Consider the following 15,957-nt stretch of genomic DNA (forward strand, 5'->3'; position numbering starts at 1 on the left):
TATATATATGTACGGTTTCAAATTGTTTGCAAATGGTTTTAATTCCCGGGATCCATGTGAGAGGAGAGTGCGGCACTGTTCCTTGCAGCCGAGGGAGAGGTCCTCTCTTGTCGGGCAGTGCTTGATCATTAAGGGCTGAGAGGTTAAGTGTAAGACCATTGAGGATAATACCTAATGGGCTAATCTTGCACCTGCCCACAGTCCCTGGGTTTTTATAAGATGGCTTGGCCCAGGGACCACTTAATGTAAGTGTTGGGCCCATAGGGTCCATATGATGGACTCAAGGGGTTCATTGAGCTTTTTAGTGAATTCGGCTGGGCCTTATATTAAAGGCTGGGCCGAACCCATGTGGCTGGTGTGTAGATCAATGCTTGGGTCCCACGCCATACAAAGAAGCCCAACTGGGCAGCAGATTGGAAAGTAATTAGACACTGAACACTTAATGGGCCAGAAGCCCAATTCGAGGTGGGCTGATATGATCACCCATCCTTGGGGTGAATCTGAGATTAATGTTAGTAAGAGGATTGGGCCTTTAGCCTTATCCACTCTTGGAGACCAAATTCAAATTAGATTTGAATCTGGTAACCTCCTGATAAGATCAGGAGTAAGCTAACTTTATCTGCGGATAGGATTAAGATTATCTCCTATCCAAATACTGATTTGGATTGGGATAACTCCTAATTAGGAGGTTTCTTAATCAAGAAGAAAGGAGGAGAAACCCTAACAAAAAGAAAGAGAGAAATACAACAGATTTCGAATCAAGAAAATCACAAGAAAGGTTCCTACGAATTGAGATCAGATCTCATACTCCAGAAAAAGAAAGAAGAAGCAGTTCAGCTTTTTTGCTTTTGGAGTTCTCCTCATACCACCACCATCTGTTTTTGCAAGATTAGATCTTTGCAGAAAAAGAAAGTCAAGAAATCTGTTCTTGACATCAGTCTTGCAAGAAAGACTGAAAAAGATTCAGTGTTTAGTACTTCCAGAGGATTCTTGTGAAGAATCCAATGTGTAGGACGCACTCTGCTGGTTCTGTTCCATCCACAGCTATGTCATCTTCAGCAGGAACGGATCTTGGAGCATTCTTTGGGTGTGAACACCAACTTTGGGAGATAGTGCTTCTTCGGATCAGGTATATTCCTCCCATTTGTCTTTTGGTACAGATCTGGTTTGATTATGGTTCAAGTAGGATCCTTGAATATTGTATTCTAAATTTAGGGAATATGATTCCCAGTTGGGAGAAGGTAGGAAAATTTTTTGAAATTCGCCCACCCATTCCGCATCCTTTATGGCGTCCATTAGATGGATCCTACCATTCTTTCAGTACGTGATGCATAATGGCTGTTGGTTCATAATTGGTGCAGCCAACTCCCTTAGTGTCCTCTCTCTGTCAGCCATTCTTTCTACTTCTTCGAAGATGGGAAAATCACAAGTGGGTAGATCGAAATCTGAGTTCACCCTTTTAGGTGAACGATCCTTCCTTTGCTTCGCCTCCTTTCTTAAACGACGGGTGGTCCTCTCAATTTCGGGATTGTACTCGAGTTCACCTCGTTGAGAAGCACAAGTCATAAAACAAAAGAGGTTAACAAGAGGAAGGTAATAGCTAAGAAATTAAAGTTGCTCCCCGGCAACGGCACCAAATTTTTGATGGGTTTGTCGAAGCCCTCAAAATTAGTACTAGTCCCGCAATAAAATATTTGCAGTAAAAGTGGTTCTAGGTCGAATCCCACAGGGAGCAAATCAATAATCTCTTAGCCGAATGGGTAAAGTAATTGTGTGGGAAAATTAAATAACTAAATTAAAAGAATAACAAACTAAACAAACAAGAGAAAATTAGTCTTACCGAATTCTGGTTCAAGGGTTCGGGTTGAATTGATTGACCATCGATCCTAGGTACACTTCAGCATTCTTGCAATTCAAGCATTTAACCTTAGATTTATTAGGATAGCCATAATAAACCTTGTATTTTCCTAATTCAGTTGACCAAACCCAGCATTCGATCAACACTTATCACCACTCAACTGAGTACGATAGCGTTCCATGTTAAACAATGATAGCATTAAGATTTGTGAAAACAGTTCAACCAAAATAACAATAATTGAGATAGCTGCAATTACTGAATTTTGTTCCATCAATTCTTTTAGGTTGAACCATGTTAAAACATTGGTCAAAGGCTGTCATGAACAATTGACCCAAAAAGATATCAACCTAATTGCTACTTGTACCATTATTCGTGACAATTACGGATCACCGAAATCATGGATAGCAGTAGGAAAATCAACATTAATTCAGTTTGTCAAACTAATTAACATTAACATCCAATAAAAATGTGCACAAGAACCAATGAATACTTGAATTAAAAAGAAAGAAAATAAAGTAACTACAGAACCTCACAATGGCACAATCGAACCTCCCCCCTTGAACCAGAAAAAGAAGCTTAGCTGCTCATGATCTGCGCAATCTGCATGCTTTGCTTCTCCATGGCCGAACTGATCTTCTTCAGTTGCTTGATGCTTGATTGCTGGATGATTGAGTGATTCTAGAGCTGGTTCACCCCCCTCTTTATATAGCCAACGGAGAGGGTTGTTTTCCAACTCCTAGGAGATTATCTTATCTTTAGGGAATCTTGATCTTCTTTGAACTAATCATATCCTATCTCTTATCTAATGCTCTAATCCCAATCTTCTTATCTCTCTAGGATTACATTCAAGAATTTAGATCTGATAAAACTCTCTCCTTAGAGATTACATTCAAAATTCGGACTTTTAACCCTTGAGTTCGAGTTGGGCTGCTTTAAAACTTGGGCTGCTTAAAGGTACTTCTGCGAGTTGGGCTTAAGTTGTGAAATGGGCCTGGCTGCGAACTTGCTCCGACTTCGGGCTCATTTTCGTACTTGATGCGAGCCGAATCTGTTAAAATTTAAAACATAAAAGTTGTGGGCCTTCCTTTCATCTTTCTAATGCTTCTTAAATTGTCCAATTCGGTGTCCGGAATTGAGAGTTAGGTCCAGATTACTTACTGTCGCCGAAACTGTGCAAAATCACCCGATTTGCCCTGTTTTCTTCCAATTGACTTCTTTATCGCCCTAAATCGAAATACAAGAGTAATGAGTCAATTTAAGTGCTAAATAAATGTAAAAGAGTGAATATTAGGGGATAAAATTAGGGTTCGTTTTGGTCTCATCAGTGGATAAGGTCAAAAACCCAATCCTTTTACTAACACTAATCTCAGATTCGCCCTATGAACTGGTGATCATATCAGCCCAGTTCGAAATGGGCTTTTGGCCCATTAAGTGTTCAGTGTTTAACTAGTTTCCAACCTGCTGCCCAGTTGGGCTTCTTTGTATGCCATGGGACCCAAGCATTGATCTACACACTAGCCACATTGGTTCGGCCAAGCCTTTATTACAAGACCCAGCCGAATTCACTGAAACTCAGTGACCCCCTTGAGCCCATCACATGGACCCTATGAGCCCAACACTTACATTAAGTGGTCCCTGGGCCAAACCATCTTATAAAAACCCAAGGACTGCGGGCAGGTGCAAGATTAGCCCATCAGGTAATATCCTAAATGGTCTTACACTTAGCCTCACAGCCCTTAATGATCAAGCACTGCCCGACAAGAGAAGACCTTTCTCTCGGCTGGAAGGAACAGTGCCGCACTCTCCTCTCACATGGATCTCGGGAATTAAAACCTTTTGTAAATCTTTTGAAACTGTACATATACATATATATATATATATCTTAATTTTGCAAAACAAAATTCCAACGATTGAAATCTGAAAGAATGGTAGGATCCATCTAATGGAGGCCATAAAGGTTGCGGAATGGGTGGGCGAATTTCAAAAAATTTCCTTCCTTCTTCCAACTGGGAGGAGGCCATAAAGGTTGCGGAATGGCTGACCTGCCTTTTTCTTTTTCTAGAGTATGAATGAGATCCTATCTCAATTCGCAGGAGATATCCTATATCTCTTCAAGGTGGTTCGAAATCTGATATTTCTCTTTCTTGGTTAGGGTTTCTCCTCCTTTCTTCTTGATTAAGAATCCTCCTAATTAGGAGTTATCCCAATCCAAATCAGTATTTGGATAGGGGACAATCTTAATCCTATCTGCAGATAAAGTTAGTTTACTCCTGATCTTATCAGGAGGTTACCAGATTCAAATCTAATTTGAATTTGGTCTCCAAGAGTGGATAAGGCTAAATGCCCAATCCTTTTACTAACATTAATCTCAGATTTGCCCCAAGGATGGGTGATCATATCAGCGCACCTCGAAATGGGCTTCTGGCCCATTAAGTGTTCAGTGTCTAATTACTTTCCAATCTGCTGCCCAGTTGGGCTTCTTTGTATGGCCTGGGACCCAAGCATTGATCTACACACCAGCCACATGGGTTCGGCCCAGCCTTTAACACAAGGCCCAGCCGAATTCACTAAAAAATTCAATGAACCCTTTGAGTCCATCATATGGACCCTATGGGCCCAACACTTAAATTAAGTGGTCCCTGGGCCAAGCCAACTTATAAAAACCCAGGGACTGTGGGCAGGTGCAAGATTAGCCCATCAGGTATTATCCTCAATGGTCTTACACTTAACCTCTCAGCCCTTAATGATCAAGCACTGCCCGACAAGAGAGGACCTCTCCCTCGGCTGCAAGGAACAGTGCCGCACTCTCCTCTCACATGGATCCCGGGAATTAAAACCATTTGCAAACAATTTGAAACCGTACATATATATATAAATATATTAATTTTGCAAAACAAAATTCCAACGATTGAAATCAACTGCCGGTAGTTTGGTTTCCATCAGAGAGAGTGCATTCCCGATCATTACCCTTTGTCCGACAAAGTGGCTGATTCTGTCACTATGATCACCCACTCAGATGAATTCTCAAACTGCCCCAACATACCCAGGTTTTGATCCCCGCTAAGGATCTCACTGAATGGCATATCAAAGGCAGCTTGATCCAACACCTAGTGAAATGTCATAATCGAGTCTAGGGGTCAGGTGTAACTTTCCAGTTTTGCCCATCTATCTCCAAGGTCCAGGGCAAGACTGGAAATCTGGTCCGGTTCAAGGATTCAAGTAATCCCATACTGCATGTGCCTCGGGTCTTACCCTGATGGCTGAGACAGGCCATCCCAACACTTGGTGGCACACCAGCATCAGCCTTGGCAGGATAAATCTCCCCAGACTTATCCAATGGCTGTGAACATTTAAAACTAACATGAGTCTCTATAAATGTCCAGTTTTAGGGTTTTACACAAAATTAAGCCAAACAACATGAATCAAACATGCACTTTATTTATTTCCACTAAATAACAAAAGCACATCAAATCAGATTGAAGCTAAGGGCATACAAAAACTGTCTAACACTTACATTGATCTACACACTAGCCACATGGGTTCGGCCCAACCGAATTCACTAAAAGACTCAATGACCCCTTGAGACCATCACATGGACCCTATGAGCCCAACACTTACATTAAGTGGTCCCTGGGCCAAGCCATCTTATAAAAACCCCAGGACTGTGGGCAGGTGCAAGATTAGCCCATCAGGTAATATCCTAAATGGTCTTACACTTAGCCTCACAGCCCTTAATGATCAAGCACTGCCCAACAAGAGAAGACCTCTCTCTCGGCTGGAAGGAACAGTGCCGCACTCTCCACTCACATGGATCCCGGGAATTAAAACCTTTTGTAAATCTTTTGAAACCATACATATACATATATATATCTTAATTTTGCAAAACAAAATTCCAACGATTGAAGTCAACTACCGGCAGTTTGGTTTCTATTAGAGAGAGTGCATTACCGATCACTACCATTGTCCGACAAAGGGGCTGATCCTGTCACTTTGACCACTCACTTAGATGAATTCTCAGACTGCCCCAACATGTCCAGGTTTTGACCCCCACTAAGGATCTCACTGATTGACACATTAAAGACAGCCCGATCCAACACCTAGTGATGTGTCATAATCGAGTCTAGGGGTCAGGTGTAACTTTCTAGTTTTGCCCATCTGTCTCCAAGGTCTAGGGCAACACTGGAAATCTAGTCCGGTTCAAGGGTTCAAGCAACCCATACTGCATGTGCCTTGGGTCTTACCCTGATGGCTGAAACAAGCCATCCCAACACTTGGTGGCACACCAGTATCAGCCTTGGCCGGATAAATCTCCCCAGACTTATCCTATGGCTGTGAACATTTAAAACTAACACAAGTTTCTATAAGTGTCTAGTTTTAGGGTCTTACACTGAATTATACCAAACAACATGAATCAAACATGCACTTTAATGTGTCAATCAGTGAGATCCTTAGTGGGGGTCAAAACCTGGACATGTTGGGGCAATCTGAGAATTCATCTGAGTGAGTGGTCATTGTGACAGGATCAGCCCCTTTGTCAGACAATGGTAATGATTGGGAATGGACTCTTTATGAGGGAAACCAAACTGCCGGCAGTTGATTTCAATCGTTGGAATTTTGTTTTGCAAAATTAATATAGATGTATGTATATGTACGGTTTCAAAAGATTTGCAAAAGGTTTTAATTCCCAGGATTCATGTGAGTAGAGAGTGCGGCACTATTCCTTGCAGTCGAGAGAGAGGTCTTCTCTTGTTGGGTAGTGCTTGGTCATTAAGGGCTGAGAGGTTAAGTGTAAGACCATTTAGGATATTACCTGATGGGCTAATCTTGCACCTACCCACAGTACCTAGGTTTTTATAAGATGGCTTGGCCCAGGGAACACTTAATGTAAGTGTTGGGCCCATAGGGTCCATGTGATGGGCTCAAGGGGGTCACTAAGCCTTTCAGTGAATTCGGTTGGACCTTGTAATAAAGGCTGGGCCAAACCCATGTGGCTGGTGTGTAGATCAATGCTTGGGTCCCACGCCATACAAAGAAGCCCAACTGGGCAGCAGGTTGGAAACTGGTTAAACACTGAACACTTAATGGGCCAAAAGCCCATTTCGATCTGGGCTGATATGATCACCAGTTCATGGGGCGAATATGAGATTAGTGTTAGTAAAAGGATTGGATCTTTGACCTTATCCACTCTAAGAGACCAAATTCAAATTAGATTTGAATCTGATAACCTCCTGATAAGATCAGGAGTTAACTAACTTAATCTACAGATAGGATTAAGTTTAATCCCTATCCAAATACTGATTTGGATTGGGATAACTCCCAAAAATATGGGGAGGTTTCTTAATCAAGAAGAAAGAGGAGAAAAGCCTAACAGAAATATCAGATTTTGAACTAGGGGGTTTGGGCAAGCAAGAAACACATCCTGCAATCTGAGATTTGATCTCTCACAGACTCTAGAGAGAAGAGACAGTTCTGCCCTCTTCGTCCTTGGACTTCTCCTCCTTCAGCCGCCGCCACTCCCTGTTGGAAGATTGGATCTTTGCAGCAACAGGAAGTCAAGAAATCAGTTCTTGACAATAGTCTTGCAAGAAAGACAAAAGGATTCGGTGTTCAAGGTTTTTAGAGGGTTCTTGTGAAGAATCCAGTGTGTAGGACGCACCCTGCTGGTTCCGTTCCATCCATAGCTGTGTCATCTTCAGCAGGAGCGGATCTTGGTTACTTCTTTGGGCATGAACACCATTGAGATCCTGCTAACTGTAGTAGGATTATGAGGAAACCTTTTCGCCTGTGGTAGGGTTGAGACCTTCAAAGCTCGTCTGGTGGCGAAAGGGTACACTTAGAAAGAGGGCATCGATTATGAGGAAACCTTTTCGCCTGTGGCCATGCTTAAATCCATTGAGATCCTGCTAACTGTAGCAGCATACCATGATTATGAAATTTGGTAAATGGATGTCAAAACTGCATCCCTAAATGGAGGTCTTACTGAAAATATCTATATGCAGAAGCCGCAAGGTTTCATTGCTACAAGTCAGGAACACATGGTATGTAAACTTAATAGATCCATTTATGGACTTAAGCAAGCTTTTAGGAGTTGGAACATCCATTTTGACTCTGCTATCAAATCATTTGACTTCAAGCAGAATCCGGATGAGCCCTGTGTTTACAGGAAGTCTAGTGGGGATAAGGTTACTTTCTTGGTTCTGTAACTAGATGACATTCTACTCATTGGGGATGATGTAGGAATATTGACTACGATGAAAGTATGCCTTTCATAGCAATTCTCCATGAAAGATCTTGGAGAAGCCTCCTATGTACTAGGTCTTCAACTCTATAGAGATAGATCAAAGCAGATAATAGGGTTATCCCAATCTGCTTACATTGACAAAATAGTCAAAAGATACAGCATGGAGAACTCCAATAAAGGAAATGTTCCTTTCAGGCACAGAGTCACTCTCTCCAAGAAGATGTCTCCCAAGACCTCTGAGGAGATTGAGGAAACGAAAGACGTTCCCTATGCCTCAGCCATAGGGAGCATCATGCATGCCATGCTATGCACTCATTCTGACATTGCTTAGATAGTGAGTGTGGTAAGAAGATTCCAAGCCAACCCAGGGCAGGAGCACTGGCTGCTGTGAAAAACATACTTAAGTACCTTCGAAGGATAAAAGAGTTTTGTCTGGTATTTGATGGTAGCTCACTACAGATCTAGGGGTATACTGATGCCGATTTTTAGTCAGATCCAGATGATAGAAAGTCTACATCTGGATATGTTTTCACGATAGGATCACGTGCTGTTTGCTGGAGGGCTCCACTATAGACTCCACGACCAAAGCCGAATACATTGTCGCAAGTGAGGCTGCCAAAAAATCCATGTGGATGAAGAAGTTCGTTCACGAGTTGGGAGCGGTTCTATCCAACACATCACCCATCCCGTTGTTGTGTGACAACAATGGAGCTATTGCATAGGCTAAGGAGCCATGTGCCCACTCGAAGTCAAAGCACATCGAGAGGAAGTACCACGTACTACGGGAGATTGTTGGTAGAAGGGACGTCCTGATTCAGAAGGTAGCGTCAGTGGAAAATATAGCAGACCCATTGACGAAGCCACTATCATAGAAAGTGTTTGAGAAACACGTGGAAGGCATAGGACTCCGGCTTGTACCTGATTTGACCTAAGTGCAAGTGGGAGCTATTAGATAGTTTTTGTATGCCCTTAGCTTCAATCAGAATGATGTACATTATGAGTTTATTGTAAATGAATAAAGTACATATTTGATTCATGTTCCCATGGTGTGTTTCTGTATAATCACCTTAAACTTGACACTTAATGAGACTCATGTTAGTTTAGAATGTTCACAGCCAGTGGGTCGGTCTGGGGAGGCCTATCCTGATAAGGCTGACACTAATGTGCCACCAAGTCGGTTGGGGTGGCTTGTTCCAGCCTCCAGGGTGAGACCCTAGGCACATGTAGTGTAGGATTAATTGAATCTTTGAACCAGACCAGATTTCCAGTATTGCCCTGGACCTTGGAGATTAATGGGCAAAAGTTGAAAGTTACACCCGACCCCTAGACTCGATTATGATACTACACTAGGTGTCAGATTGGGCTAACTTTGATGTATGAATCAATGAGATCGTTAGCGGGGGTCAAAACCTAGGTATGTTGGGGCAGTCTGAGAATTCATTTGAGTGGGTGATCATAGTGACAGGATCAGCCCCTTTGTCGGACAAAAGGTAATGATCGGTGATGCACTCTCACTAATGGAAACCAAGACTGTCGGTGGCCGATTTCAATCGTTAAGATTTGTTTTGCAAAATATATTTTATATGAGATCTGAAAGTATATATATATATATATATATATATATATTATGGTTTCCAAAATGTTTGCAAAAGGTTTTAATTCCCAGGATTCATATAAGTAGAGAGTGCAACACTGTTCCTTGCATGTCGGGCAGTATTTGATCATTATGGGCTGAGAGGGTAAGTGTAAGACCATAGAGGGTGAACCTGATGGGTTAATCTTGCATTTGCCCATAGTCCATGGGTGTTACAAGGTGGCTTGGCCCAGGGACCACTTAGGGTAAGTGTTGGGCCCATACAACCCATATGATGGGTTTTAGGGGGTGCACTGTCCATAATTGTGTATTCGGCCAAGCCTTGTAACAAAGGCTGGGCTGAACCCATGTGGCTGATGTGTAGATCAATGTTTGGGTCCCATGCCATACAAGGAAGCCCAACTAGGCAGTAGTTAGGAAGGCTAAGTGAGCACATAATCTTAATGGGCCTAAAGCCCATTTTGAATTGGGCTAATTTAAGTAGTTAAATAAGGGGTGAATTCTGAGATTGGATTAGCAGATAGGATTGGGACTTAACCCTATCCACGCAGAGAGTCCAGATCTGAATGTGATTCAGATCTGGAAACCTCCTAAAGAGATTAGGAGAAGGCCGAATCTAATCTGTAGATAAGATAAGGGTTTATCCTTATCACATAAAGGGATGTCTGATCCAAATATGATTTGGATCAGCAACTCCTAATGGGATTAGGATGATCCCTTTAAGGTTATAAAAGGAGGAGGGGGGCAGCAGCCTTTAGACACATCACAAGATCATCAGATCACTGCAAGTCTTTAGAGATGAAATCACAGAAGAGAGAATTCAGCATCCCTGTGAAAATTCTCTCTTGCCGCCTCCTTCCTGTCGCCGCCTCACCTGCCAGTTCGACCTCCATTTCAGTGGGAGAAATCAAGATCCGATCTTGATATCAGTTCCTTGTGAAGGGACTAATAGGAAGCTGTGCTCACATGCCATCTCCGTTGGGAGATATTATTTCTCCGTATCAGGTATAATCCTCTCCTACTGCTTTTGTTCAGATCTGGTTCAGTTTATGGTTCAAGATTGATCATTGAAAATATGATTTTCTAAATAGGGAATGCGATTACCAGTTGAAGGGAGAGAAATTTTTTTTGAAATTCGCCCACCTTATTCCGCAAGATTTGGGCGTCCATACAATGGATCTCTCATCCCTTCACATTATTGATAAGCAATGAACTTGAATCAAGATTTGCATATTTGATATGAGCTTTGCTGCCTCAACTGTAAACAAGCTTGCATCTCTAGTGTTTTGCAATCAAGAGCTTCCATTGGACATGACCTTAATTGAAGAAAACCTTTGCTATTATTTAACAACTTACATTCAGCAAGACCCTTCCCCTATTTTAATTTTGAAAGCAATATCATAAAATATAGGGTTACCCACACTACTTCAAAGAGAATAGTGGTTTATCTAGAGATATGTAGTGATACGTGAACTTGGAAATCAGTAGATGTTGAGTTAGTCAATTTTCTAAAACTTCAAGTTACGTACTTTAAGAAATTTTCCTTTCTTCTTTTGACACATGATACAGAGTCTCCAATATTCATGGTGTGTGGCTCATTGTGACACTAGCAAGTGCACTAGCCGTTCAAGTAATAAAGTAGTGAGTGAAGTATCGTTCCCACGAGGATTTAGGAAACAATTACCAATACTAAATTGAACATTTCTTATCTGATCAACAAATAAATCAAAACTCTAATGAAAGCTAAGAAATCCTAAATTAAAATCTATCTAAATCATTGGTCCAATTGCCTTCAATTCAGGTTAGAAGAGTAAGCAGTAAATGTCAATCTCAGAATTCAGCAATCTATCAATTTGGATCATTCGAATGAATCATGATTGAGCCTTGGTTTGATGAAACCCCAAGGTCATGAACAGCCTCTCTCAAGCGCATGTTCATCCTATGCATGAGTGACGGTTCTTCTATCTCTAGCAAGAATCTAATCCCCATGCATGCATTTCTTCAAACACTTCTAAGGCATCAATTCAAATCTGAATTGATCACCAACTGAATTGTGCAAGTTATCTCTAACCTTGCACTCAATTCAGTTCTTGAATAGTAGATCTGAATTCCTAGAGTCTCTCTCAAGCACTCTAGGAATTCCAAGCTGTAGATTAATTCGCCCAATCTGAAATTTGCAGATCTGAATTCTCTTTCAAGCAATTCAGATCTTGCAATCTCAGATCTGAGAATTCAGATCTGAGTTTTGAAGGTTAGTTGGCCGAATTGATCTGCAATCACACCCTTATTCAAGAAACTTCAAGTACAATGCATGATCATTTGAATGAATAAAAAAGAATTAGATTGCTGAACTGAAATTTTACAAGCTGAAATACATCAAGGAAGAATGGAAACAAGGAGAAAGAAGAAAGAACATATAACTAAGAAACTGAATTCAAATCAAAAGAGAATGAAACTACAAATGATTTATTACAAAAAATCTTTGAATCACAATCCCTCAATTCGAACTCACCTTCTTCTTCTAGCTTGCTTGTCTTGAACTTCCTTCAGCCCTTCTTCTTCTTCTTCCTTGCGCCTAGCCTTCTTCTCTTCTCTTCTCTTCTCTCAAGGTGGCTGAACCTCTAAGAGTGGGAGAGCCTTTCTCTCAAGCAATTGAACAACTTTCTCCCCTCCTAGAGGCCTCCTTATATAGTTTTTCAAGGGGGCTCTTGCCCCTTCTTGAAGCCTCTAGAATGGGGTGTATTACACCCCTCATGAACCTTCTAGAGTGCTCCCTCCTTCTCTTCAAGAAACTCCTAGAAGTTGCCGCCCCTAGCTCCTTTTGGGCTGCTATTTGGGCTACAACTTAGCTTGCTTTTGAGCTCATGTGGGCTACACTCTAGGCTGTTATTTGGGCTAAAAATGGGCCTTCCTTGCTGGGCCGAATTCTCCTCATAGCTAGGCTTTATTTTCTGGGGTTTTCTCAAGGAATTCACTTGCTCTTTTTGGGCCGAAGTGCTCTCTCTTGCTTCCACGACCGGGCTGGACTGAAATTGGTCTTTTTGAACCTTCTTTTCTTGCCTTTTTCCTTCCTTCTCTTGGATTGATTATCCCTGAACCTATTCTTAGCATTAAGCTAAATTAAGGCAAAAATTAATAAAACCGGCATAAAAATCCATGCTAAAGTCCTCAAAAATTATAGATAAATTGTAAGTTCATCAAATACCCCCACACTTAAGCTTTTGCTTGTCCTCAAGCAAAGACATCAGCCATAAACTTAACATTCCCCCCTTCTGTTCTCACTATTTACCTGGTGAACTTTTTTAGATAGAAATGCATTGAGTAGTCGGGGAACTTTTGTAAGTGCTCAACTCTTATTCTTGTAAATTACCATTTAAGATATGTATCAGATCCGAGGAAAGGAGAATATGAATTTCATCATAGTCTAGCCTTCACTCCTAATTCATATATAAATCAGCTCCTTAATTGTCAAGGTTAATAATCAAATTTCACTAAATTTCACATCTGTAACTAAATCTCAATGAGAGTTCAACTTTAGAGTGCCCCTTTGAACCTCGGTTGTCACCACAATTACTTATTTCTAAGGGTGAGTGCATTTTATGCTCCATCTCACCTTTTTTTTTTTTTTTTTTTTTTTTTTTTTTTCGGTGTGAGTGCATTTTATGCTCCATCTCACACTTTTCTCTCTCTTTTTTTTTTTTTTTTTTTTTTTTTTTTTTTTTTTTTGGTGTGAGTGCATCTTATGCTCCATCTCACACTGGTCACTTGTTTGAGGTAGGTAAATATGACTCATGTTCTAAGCTGCTAGTTTTACTATTCAGCTCAGAATAGCGGAGTCAATTTGGGCTTTTGTCCTTCTTTGCAATTATTGAACCTCAAGAATTAGCACTTCAGATGTGCACTAGCTCTCTTGACCATTAACAATGAAATCAAGGGCTTCCATACACATGAAGGAAGTTAGGGCTAGTCATGCTGAAAGGCATATTCAGCTCCCCTTTTCTCCTGCATAAATCAAATTGGGTCATTCACAAGAATAAAAACTTAACAAGTACATCAGTCTCCCTCAACTCATTGAATTCCTTCTTAAAAAATCATCAAATAAATAGTAATGAACTTGAGGGGTTCCAGTCTTTTTTTTTTTTTTTTTTTTTTTTTTTTTTTTTTTGGTTATGTCATTGCCTCCATATGTGTGTTTGGGGTGAATGAGGTGCATGGTTTCAACCCCCATACCCTAGCCTCGGGCTCACTCCCCCACACTTAAGATGAACATTGTCCTCAATGTTCGTAGTGTTAGGCAGTAACAATAAAACTAGCAAGCGCATCATCAAGTAATAGGAGGTATTTAGAGGACTTCCCTGAAGATCATTCTTAAATTCTGCAATATGTTGTCGGTGGAAAACTTCTTCTGCTAGAAATCACTTGCAAACTAGAAGAGGAGATCAGTATCTTTATTCAATTAAATTCTAAGAAAAACTAACTAAACTTAAATGCTATGAAAAATAAAAACAAAAAGCAAGTAAGACAGTTTATGACTAAGTATCTGAATTGGGAATTCTCCCAACAGCCTCTTGTTCCCTTGGGTTTACCATGGTGTTACTAGGTAAGGTACCCGGAGCCCTTTCTGAAATCATCTGTGCCAGCTGCCCAACCTGAGTTTCCAAGTTCCTTATCGATGTTTCGTTTTTCTGAAATCTATTTTCCGCACTAGCTATGAACTTGGTCATCAGCTCCTCCAAGTTAGATTTCGGTTCCGGCTGATAGAAGTTTTGGTGGAAAGGCTTAGGTGCATGCTGATTCAGGTGGCCTCTCCATCCGGGGTTATGGGCATGATGGTACTGATTTCCTGGCTGTCTTGTAAAGTTGCCAACAAAGTCTACTTGTTCTGTGGACTGAAAAGTCTGACTGCCAACTTGGAATTCAGTGCTATCATGGCCTCCCCCACACTTATCATACTGTACATGCATAGCTGCCATCTGCATCTCATCAAATTTTTTGCTAAGTGCTCCTATTTGTGCAGAGAGAGCTGTGTATGTATCCACATTATGAAGGCCATGCTGCTTTCTAACTGGTGTCCTTTCTGAATGCCATTGGTAGTTATTGGCTGCCATCTCCTCGATGAGTGCATGGGCAACCTCGGGAGTCTTATTGTTTATGGAGCCCCCAGCTGCTGCATCTAAGATGGTCTTGTTTGAATCGGTCAGACCATTATAAAATGTTTGCACCTGCAGCCAAATCGGAAGGCCATGGTGAGGAACCCTCCTTAGTAGCTCTTTGTAACGTTCCCAGGACTCATAGAGAGATTCCCCCTCTTGCTGGAAAAATGTAGTGATGTCATTCCTCATTTTAGCAGTTTTAGAAGGGGGAAAATATTTAGAGAGAAAACGACTGGCCATTTCATCCCATGTGGCTATAGATCCTGCCGGTAATGAGTTCAACCAAGCTTTGGCTTTATCCTTCAAAGAAAATGGGAATAACCTCAGCCGGATGGCATCATCACTTACACCATTGTGTTTGAAGGTGTCACAGATTTCCAAGAAGTTAGCAATATGGGCATTCGGATCCTCATGGGCCATACCACAAAACTGAACCGTATTTTGTATCATTTGGATTATGGCCGGTTTAATTTCGAAGTTATTGGCAGCAATAGTTGGCCTGATAATGCTGGAGACAGTCCCGGTGAGGGTGGGCTTGGCATAATCCATCATAGTTCTTTGTTCAGCCATTTCTTGTGCTTCTTGTCTGACTTGCTTAGCAGCTCTCAAACGGACACGGAGAGTCCGTTCAATCTCCGGGTCGTAAAGGATCTCTTCCAGTTCAGGTCTGCTTGTCATAAACTGTAAAGGTCAAAGCAATAAAAAGGCCAATATTCACAAAAGAAAATAAATAACTAATCCTATTACAACTGAAAATGTAAAGTGAAGTATTGGAATATACAAACCTACATCCTAAAATAAATAAATGCAGCTAACTAAAAGCATATCAACATCTTATTCAATATACAAAATTCAGTAGCAATTTACAAACAGGTCTGAATTCAGTAATCTCTGAGTAGAACAACAGTTTACAAATTCCTCTTCTTTATATTGCTGAAATCAGGGACGGGATTTAATTACACAGATCTAAACTGCTGAGAGCTGAAATCTCAGTAGCTACTGAGAACAGTAATATACAGTTATGAAATCTTAGCAGCTACTGAGGACAGCCAAGTGCGGATCAGCAGTGATTGTGTTCAGGTCTGAGTTTCATATTAAAAGGCTCTTCTGT

General features: G+C 41.1%; 1 non-coding gene across 1 annotated transcript; it reads left to right on the forward strand.

Annotated features, from left to right (window-relative positions):
* The first annotated feature begins 14,931 nt into the window (after positions 1–14,931).
* Positions 14,932–15,038, forward strand: LOC148876279 (small nucleolar RNA R71). Its single transcript, XR_016106396.1, has one exon. It is a non-coding gene; the product is annotated as a small nucleolar RNA R71 (small nucleolar RNA).
* Positions 15,039–15,957: the final 919 nt, after the last annotated feature.

This window comes from Nelumbo lutea, chromosome 1 (assembly GCF_056320005.1).
Source record: "Nelumbo lutea isolate HS-2025 chromosome 1, American lotus-T2T, whole genome shotgun sequence".
In the NCBI taxonomy this organism is placed as follows: Eukaryota; Viridiplantae; Streptophyta; class Magnoliopsida; order Proteales; family Nelumbonaceae; genus Nelumbo; species Nelumbo lutea.